This window comes from Macaca nemestrina, chromosome 5, assembly GCF_043159975.1.
Source record: "Macaca nemestrina isolate mMacNem1 chromosome 5, mMacNem.hap1, whole genome shotgun sequence".
In the NCBI taxonomy this organism is placed as follows: Eukaryota; Metazoa; Chordata; class Mammalia; order Primates; family Cercopithecidae; genus Macaca; species Macaca nemestrina.
Genome location: NC_092129.1, coordinates 113631693 through 113640728, shown reverse-complemented (window position 1 = coordinate 113640728; position 9036 = coordinate 113631693).

Sequence of the window (9036 nt, the reverse complement as noted above, 5' to 3'; positions counted from 1 at the left end):
GTTTCTTCCTTAGGCAGAAAGACACAGAAAATACAAAGTTAATATAGTAATAGTAATAGCCGATATTTATCACCACCTAGGAGTTATACGCTAATCTAAGCACTTCATATGTAATTAATAACGTTTAATCTGCCTAATAACCCTGTATGGAAGCTTCTAGAATTATCTCATTTTCAGATAAGGAAATGGAGGAACAAAGAAGTTAAATAGCTTGCCTAAAGTCACGGGACTAGTAAGTGGTAGACTCAAACCCAAGCAGTCTATCTCAAATCCTTACAAAAATACATTGCTGTATTTCCAGTGAAATGACAGATATAGATTCTTATTCCCAATAACAGACATTTAATGAATCAACCAAGATGCAAAAAATTTAATGTAGGAATTATCATACCAAAGGTTTTTCTTGTTTATTTTTTCAAGTAAGGTGTGTTCCTCATGTCTAAGGTAAATATAGGTATATGGTTGCCTCTCTCTTCTGACAAGAAAACCTGGTTCTTGGTACTCATCATGATATAAAGAGGGTATACTCCTTACAATTGTGCTGCAATAGCTCCAGTGCAGTTCATCCTTTGAGTTCTAAGGCTATATTTCATATGCCTTCTCATGAGATTTTTCTAGAAGTCTTGGTTCAAAATGAATTGCCTACACATCAACATTTTCCAGCCACATAGAATAACCACAAAGCCAGTTCCAGCTGTGCTTCCTAACATTCTTGCAGCAGCCTCACTCTCTCCTCCACAACGCACATCTTGCTTTGAGGTTGTTTTCTCTGCTAAGCACAAAGTGCAAACATTCACAACGAGCCTGCCAAGGCAGGAAAGAACTGAAATTGATGCTACCTCATTTAGTTTCTCTTTCTGTTCCATATCACATTCTGCTGTCAGAGTAATCTCTCTTGAGTATCAGGCAGTTTTATTGATTTCCGTTTTTCTACCATAGAAAATGAACGTATCACCTTCCTTCCAGGCCTCCTTTATCTGGATTTTCCTTGACATCAAACATTGCCTTCACTTCTCTAGCCAGGCTGGACTACTCCCTATCACAGTTTTAAGTCCCCTTTTCAGATGTTTTGCCTTACTTGCTTAATTTTTCAATAAATATTTCTAGAGCACCTACTATGTACCAGGTATAAAGCATGGCACTTGTCAAGAATGTCTTGCTCTCTCAGTCTGTCATTTCTCACCCATATTTCAAACTTCCTATCCAGTGCATTCTTTCTATTAACATGGTGTAGGCTTTTCCAGCACTCATTATTCTATATTAATTTAATTCTGTCTCCTTAACGAGGCAGAAGTTGCTTATAGGCTTTAGACCTCTGTATACTTTGCAGCACTGAGTAGATGTTAAGCTAGCCAAAAATAGTTACTAGTAGAGGAACATCAATGAAATCCTAAATATTATTAGAACTGCAGTCCAACTAAGGTCTCCAACCTTTGCTTAGAAAGAGAAGATAAACTGTTAGGAAACTGATGAATAATTGTTGCCATCTGTGCAGATGTAAGTGAGGAACATGGAGTCACTTTTGCTCTTTAAGAACGTATGGTGTTGATATGTGTCTGAGGACAGCGGGGGTGGGATACACGCCAAGGAAAGGAATGTACTTTTATCTTACACAACCTGGTCCAAATCCCTTGGTTTTCTACCTTAGTATCCTCCTATTAGTACAAAGCTTTTTTGACATATTGTGTTCCCATTTTTTCTGCATTTTCTAAGCACAATTTTGAGTGTTCTTTCTGTTAAAGCACAGAATTAACCCAGCTCTCTGACCCTTGCCTTATGCTTTGAGATGGTGCTTTCCTAGCACTATACTCGTAGTGTTTTCTTCATTTATTCTGCAATATCTCTAGCCATTTCCAACATATTATCATACTGTAAATACTTTGGTGCACTCATTTAATCAAAAGCCCACTTTGTTCATTTTACTTTGTAATTCAATTCCCAGTGCGTCTTTTTCAGCACAATTGTTATGAATTTTCAATTTATTTTTATGTCTATTTTTATAGCTGCCACTTCTACAGTGTGGCAAGCTTTTTTTCCTTAACTTTAAAGACATCATTTCTGAAAGAAAGCTGTTCTGAAATCTGGCTTTTTCAGCAAACTGAACACCCACACGATGAAGATAGAATGGTGGAAGTTAGAGGTGGAAAAGATGCATAAGGTCATCTTGCCTATTTTTTTAAGCCAAATAGAGAGATGTATATGCAATAATGTTGAGTTTACATAATTTCCCATTTCAAGCTTAGAAAATCTTGTTGACCCCCACCCCATTATATGTTATCTTATCTATGGGTTTTGCTGGAGCCTTATGAGCTTTGGTAATAGTTCACATTTTCTTTGAAATCAATTTGTTTTGTACTGTAGAATGTGAGTCTGATTGATTCCAAATTATTTTTTGTCTTTTAAAGAATATTAATAACTTGCTTTTACCTACCTTTCTTCCTTTCTGTTTTTAGGAGTAGTATTCTCCTTATCTATTGCTTTCTACAAACCAACTCAAAACCTTAATAATTAAAATAACTTCAGTCATGTCTTATTATTTCTCATTGTTTGGCAGGGAAATGGGGCTTGTCTAGGCAATTCTTGTACAGGGTCACGTGAGCAGCTGCACTCAGATGATAGTGGCTGCTAGAGTTATTTTACATGATTTTTTACACACACACAGCTGTTTGATGGCACCTCAGCAGGAGTTTCCAGCTAGAACACCTATCAGTGGCATCTTTAGGTGTTCTGATCTTCCCTTGCAGCATAGTGACTGGATCCCAAAAGCAAGCATCCCAAAATAGAGGTGAGATCAGTATCTCCCTGTGTGACCCTAGCCTCCAAAGTTATACATCATTTTCACCCAGGAGTCACAAAGGACCACCCAAGTGTAGGCAGGGCAGGGACAGAGGTCGAGGGTGAGGAGTAGAGGAGGTATGAGGATGAGGGGAGTGGTAAGGTCACATTGTAAACCATGGGATGAGAGATATTGTTACTGCCAACTTAGGAAAATACAATTTTCCACAGTGGTTACATAATCAACTACTTATTATTTGCAATGGATAGCGAAAGATTTCAATTTAGATACCAGTTTCAACCTCTTTTCACACCAAACCGTACATAGGTGCCACAAATAGACTAAGCAAAATGCACAGCTCTTCACTTTACTCATTTTGTCTTAATGCTTCATGATCATTCCCTTCACGTCAGATACAATTCAACGAAAATGAAGAGGATAAAAAGACTTGCTAATTCATAATCTGTGTACAATGGGCTCTAAACATATCCTTCAACAAGTCTGGGCTGTTTCTCTGCTAGCTATGTGAATCTAAGTGTCAGTTGACTTCCCTGGACTTCAGTGTGGTTAAATTATCTCAAAGTTCTCTTTGAGCTCTTATGTTCTAGAATTCTGACTCTTATATTTGCAGGTCTAAAATTCTATTTCCATCTGCTAAATAAAGATCATTAACAGTACCACCAGATAATTATTCTAATGAATGTGCATATGTTTATTTTTCTATTTTGAACCCCATGGAAAACCAGGAAATCAATTCCCATCACATGCTCCTCATCACAAATAAGATAAAATAATTATGCTTCTGCTTGGAGTTGAGTGTATCCAAATTACACTTACTATTTTTCCTCTCCCTTTTATCCTAGAATAGTCCATCAAGCCTCAGAAGTTTTACCATGAAAATAATAATGCTGTTCAGACATTGGGTTCTCAATAGGCTTATTGGTAACTTCTTTCTTGATCAAACCTGAATCTCTGGTAACATGAAGAAATGAAAACATCTGGATTCTGTCAGAAGCATGGAACTCACTTGGGAAACTGGCTGCTAGTGTATTGGACATTCACAGCACAGCACTACTGCTGTGGTTTTATAAATAAACATGAAACTCAAATCTCCAAAACAACCACTAAGGCCTCTAAACCAAACCACGTCTGTCTGGGCAGAGGTGGCAAAGCAGTGGTTAACATATGTCCCTAATGTCATTCATAAGTAATATTTAATTATTTGTTTCAGTCACTCTGAATGAAATATTTTGTTAATTATAAACAAAATCTCCTCTTTCTCTATCAATTTTTATTTTGAGAGTTTAATTCATACGTTCCAGCATCTCCTAAGAGCTTTTCTCTATCGTCCCAATCAAGTGATTTCTCCTATTTTGCCGTAATCAACAAGATGATTTTTCTCCACTTCCACAATTTTCACTCTCCCATTTATGACTTTGAAATCAGTATGTCTTTCCCCATTCTTTGATACAATAAACAAACCTCTCTAACAAGTTTTTCTGGTCTTACTCCCATTTCTAAATCCAAATTACAATCTTAGGTCAAATGTTCTGGGAATACCTCTGCTTTACAGGAATGGCTCTACTTACAAGTACATGGTACTGAGACATACAAGACATTGGGGGAAAACTGCATATTTTCTCCATCTTAATTCATTCTCTTATAGTAGCACTAGCATTAGTCTTCACTATGCCTTCAAACTGACTTATGGGAGTCAGGGAGCACTGAGGAGTTCTTTAGCCCCAAGACTCCAGAAGCTGCTAGTCAAGGCCAAGGGCACTGCTGGAGTGCCACAGGAGCACCACAAGAATGCAGGCTCTCCTCCGTTGAGCCACCATGACTCATGCACCTGAGGGAACAAGCCAAAGGATTTGCTGACATTTCTCTCCATCCCCCATGCACAACATTTCTAACGGCAGCTTGAGTCTTAGGGGACAAAAGTGACCCACATTGAAAATGCCACTGTGTAGGTCATAACCTGTCATCCAAATTAGCATTTGGAAAGTGGTTGGACCTAAAACTCTATCAGTGACTCTGCTTACTTAATGACCTCATCAAGAAATAACTGGCCAAGGAGAGGAGGAGAAGGAATGGGGCTGCTCTAACTCCAGCAATATGCCACCTACTATAGAGGAAGGCCACCCACCAGAGCAGCCAAACGCTGCACAGCCTCCTTACTGCAGAAGGCAATTTAGACACCCTTACACACCAGTAAAGCCCTAAAGCTGCTTTTTCCTTTGCTAGAAAATACTTATTGAGCAGCCCATTTGGGAAAACACAGACTTTCTTGTCTTCTTACCTATCCCTTAAAGCAAAACTGGTATTTTCAACAAACAGAAAACAAGAGATTGAAAAATCATAAAAATCAGCATTGTTCTTATGCTTCTCTTCTCCCATCCCCCAGAACCACCCCTTTTAAAAATAAGCAATGAGACTACAATAGAGGTAACTGGATAAAAAATTTGTTCTCAAAATGATCCTGCCCCTGCACTCCAGCCTGGGTGACAGAACAAGAGATTTTCTATTTAAAAAAAAAAAAAGTGAAGAGAATATTCATAGTGTGTAAATATCCTGTCAAAAAGAAACATATATGGTTTCTCTAAGATGCATGGTTGACATAAAAATAAGGAAAGAAGATTAGAGGGAAGACACACACACAGTCTAAACTGATTCTAATTAAAACTAAAATTAAAGGCATAGTGGAAGAGATGAAGAGGTCTGGCTGATAGATTTCTTTATCTTATTATTAGGTGCCTAGTGGCAGAAAAAAAATGGAAATAAAAATGCATGTAGGAGCCTTGAAAAATAGTGATATTTTAGGTAATTGTCTCTTCTGATATAAAACAAAACACTGCATGACAGTAAGTTTGTCCTGGTTTGTGTGCATATGTGTATATGTGTAGGGAAAGTGAGTAGAGGGTCAGAATTTTTAAATAATTAAAATTGAATTGAAGGGGGAGGGGGGAGGGATTGCATTGGGAGTTATACCTGATGTAAATGACGAGTTGATGGGTGCTGACGAGTTGATGGGTGCAGCACAGCAACATGGCACAAGTATACATATGTAACAAACCTGCACGTTATGCACATGTACCCTAGAACTTAAAGTATAATAATAATAAAAAATAAAAAAATAAAAATTAAAAAAAAAAAAGAAATTCTAATGCATCTGATGGGACCAGAATTTCAAAAAACAAATATGGTGTTTCTGGTGGGGAACTAGGCTCTTGGCATCATCTGTGGTGGAAGTATATACTGTGCAGCCCACACTATCTCACCTATGTTGGGAACTAAACAGATGCTTGTTCTTCAAAAGTACAGGTCTAAACTTGAGGTCTCAGATGAGACTCATTTACAAACCTTTAGGTATGAAGGTAGAGTATAAATACACATATCAGTAAATACACATACCACAAGTAGTCATTACGACACTCCTCTTCCTAGTACTAAGAACACTTTGTGCAAACTTTAAGATTAAGTAGAGTGTAATGTTTGCTTCTTAAATGTCAAAATTGCCAAAGTTTGTATTCTTGGATGAGTTGGTATATTTGTTTTTAAGCTTAAAACTAACAGATGTGTCAATAGTCTGTCTGACTATGGTAGATGGAAAGTTTCTTATATAAGCCAATTACACTGAAATAAGAATTCTGGTCCTTCAAAATTCAAATTAGGTTTGGCAAAATTTCATTAACTAAAACTTATTAAATAACTGTATGTTGTGGCATACATCTACAAAATAATTGCACATCAGTTTTTAAGACCCAAGTGTCATTTTTCCTGATAGCACAATGTCAGCCTCTTCAGAGCATCTAATAGCTAAAGGTTAGAGTCTCCAAAAGGAAACTGGGCATAAAACCAAAACTAGTTTGGCAGCTTGCCATCCATATTCAGTGCCTTCCATCTTGCTTTTTATCTTCAGCTCCTATTGTCCATTCTCTTTGGCTATAAATCTGCTTGCAGATCCACAGATATTGTTGACTGACCATTGTGAGAACACCATTGTAAACATCAAAATAGTGTGTCTCAGAGTTTCCAAAGCTGCCAGTCTTTGTATTGTTAGAGTAATCTGGGTTATCTGAAGAAGTGTGAAGAATGATGTGCTCTCCCACACTGTTTATCTTTCCCATCAGCTCAGATTTAGCTCCCTTGAAAATAGTTTCTCCCTAATGTGATTCATTTTTCTCCAATGAAAATGTTTTTCTCCTCAGAGCCAGAAAGTCACTGCAATCTCCATTTCAGCAGAGGGCTTGCCCTCACCTATGCCTAACCAAAATAAAGTGACTCAACCTCCCCCACCCCCTGCACACATGAAAGATTGCAATCTTTTACCAAAAATAAAATTTAAAAAAAACCTTTGAAGCAAAGAGGTGTTCAGTCTTTAGCTCTTGTACATAGAAAATAGCTGGAAGTTTTGTAATTACAGGAGTTTTCTGCCAAGTTTCTACCCCACTGCCTCATAAAGTTTCTTGATCTAATTAAAACCACTTCAAGGTACCATGTACTTCTCTTCAGCGGTCTCTGATAACACATGATCTTGAATGAGGGCCTGACTTCTTCAATGATGACAATGGATTCTGGAATGATGGTTCCTTCCACATTCTAGAAATCATGACCCCTTGTTCACATGTGATTTTCCATTGTCTTAGAGTCTAGAAGAAAATGGAGACATATATAAATGATGCCTTCAATTCCAAGGCAATCTGTAAATACCCATGGTTTTCTGAAGGAAGAAAAGCATAAAGAAAACTTTGAGTTTTGGGGAAGAATTATTGGAAAAGTTGAGCTTTGACTTGGACCTTGAAAGATGAATAGCATGTGGACAGGCAGCTATGAAAGGGAAGGGTATTGCAAGCTGCCCTAACGTAACCAAGTGGATCAAAGACATGGAGGAAATGGGGCAGAAGGTTAGTTTGTGGAAGAGTCACTTAATAATTGTGAAAGAATGGTAAGAAAAAACTACTGCAAAAATTAAAGGTGGTTAATTGGGGAAGTCAAATTATTGAGACACTTGAACAAGTGGCTAAGATGTTTGAACTTTATTTAAGTGATTGGATGTTGAATTTTTGGAGCAAATAAATAACATCATCAGACCTGAGTTTTAAGGAAAATATAAAAGCTATAAGCTTAAGAAATAATTGATAGCCTTAAAGTAGAGAAATGGGAGTGAAGAAATTGATCATCATTTATTCCAATGTTGAAAGCAAGTGCAGATAGACACACAGTTTGTCTGCAATTGTCACGTCACCCAATGATAATGACTACAAATGGGCCATGAATACTCAGGAAATGTATATGCCTGCTTAGCTCCAATTTCTTTGCTTTTTTGGAATAGAGCAAAGATGAAGGTTGTGTTGTATGAATTATATAATGTTAAATAAACCCTGTCTAGAAACAAACTGTCTTGGTTTATGGAGTCCATTTTCTCCAAATGGTTTTATTGTTTATATAACAATCATGAATTGTGCTTGTAGGATTCTGTATGGCCTTATTTTTTAGGTATTATCTTGTGGATATTGTGGCAGTTTTCAAAACTGTTATCCCTTATAATCTAGAAATATGCCTGTTGGCCATGAACTGTGATACCAGCTGAAAAATTGCAAATGAAATGCATATTATTAGTCACAGGAACAATTAGGCTAATCATGCTGTAATCAAGCTATCAATCTTGTATTGAGCTGCTCAGTCTCCCTTATGGCTCCACGATATAGCTAAGTCAGAAGAGAGATGCCATCATTAAAATAAAGAATCCCTTCCCTTAAAATCAAAGTTTTGGAAGTGGGGATGCAGGAAAGTGGAAGTAGTTGATTTATTGACAAAGTTTTCCCTTCTTAATGAATTATTAGGATTTTACATAACTTCAGAAGTTTAATTCCAAAACCTCTGCACCATAGTAAAGTCACTGGTTATAATCCATAAAAGTTCCCTGATGATTAATTCAAGCAATTGCACACAACATTTATATAGCGCAAGAGGTTGAAAGTATTAAAAGTAGTTCCTTGATATTCTGCTGTTAATCCTCAGAGATTTATTGGTGATCTTCCAGCTTTTTCATAGCAAATGAACATTTTATCCATGTAGCTACAGTGTTGCATCGCTAGTGTCATTGTGTAGCATAGCCTTTGTCTAATTAAAAAAACTTAAATGTATAGCAAGGGTCAACAAACTATAGCCCATGGGCCAAACTTGGTCTGCTCTCTATTTGTGTGAGGTCTACATGCTATGAATAATTTTTACATCTTTAAATGGTTGGGAAAATAGCA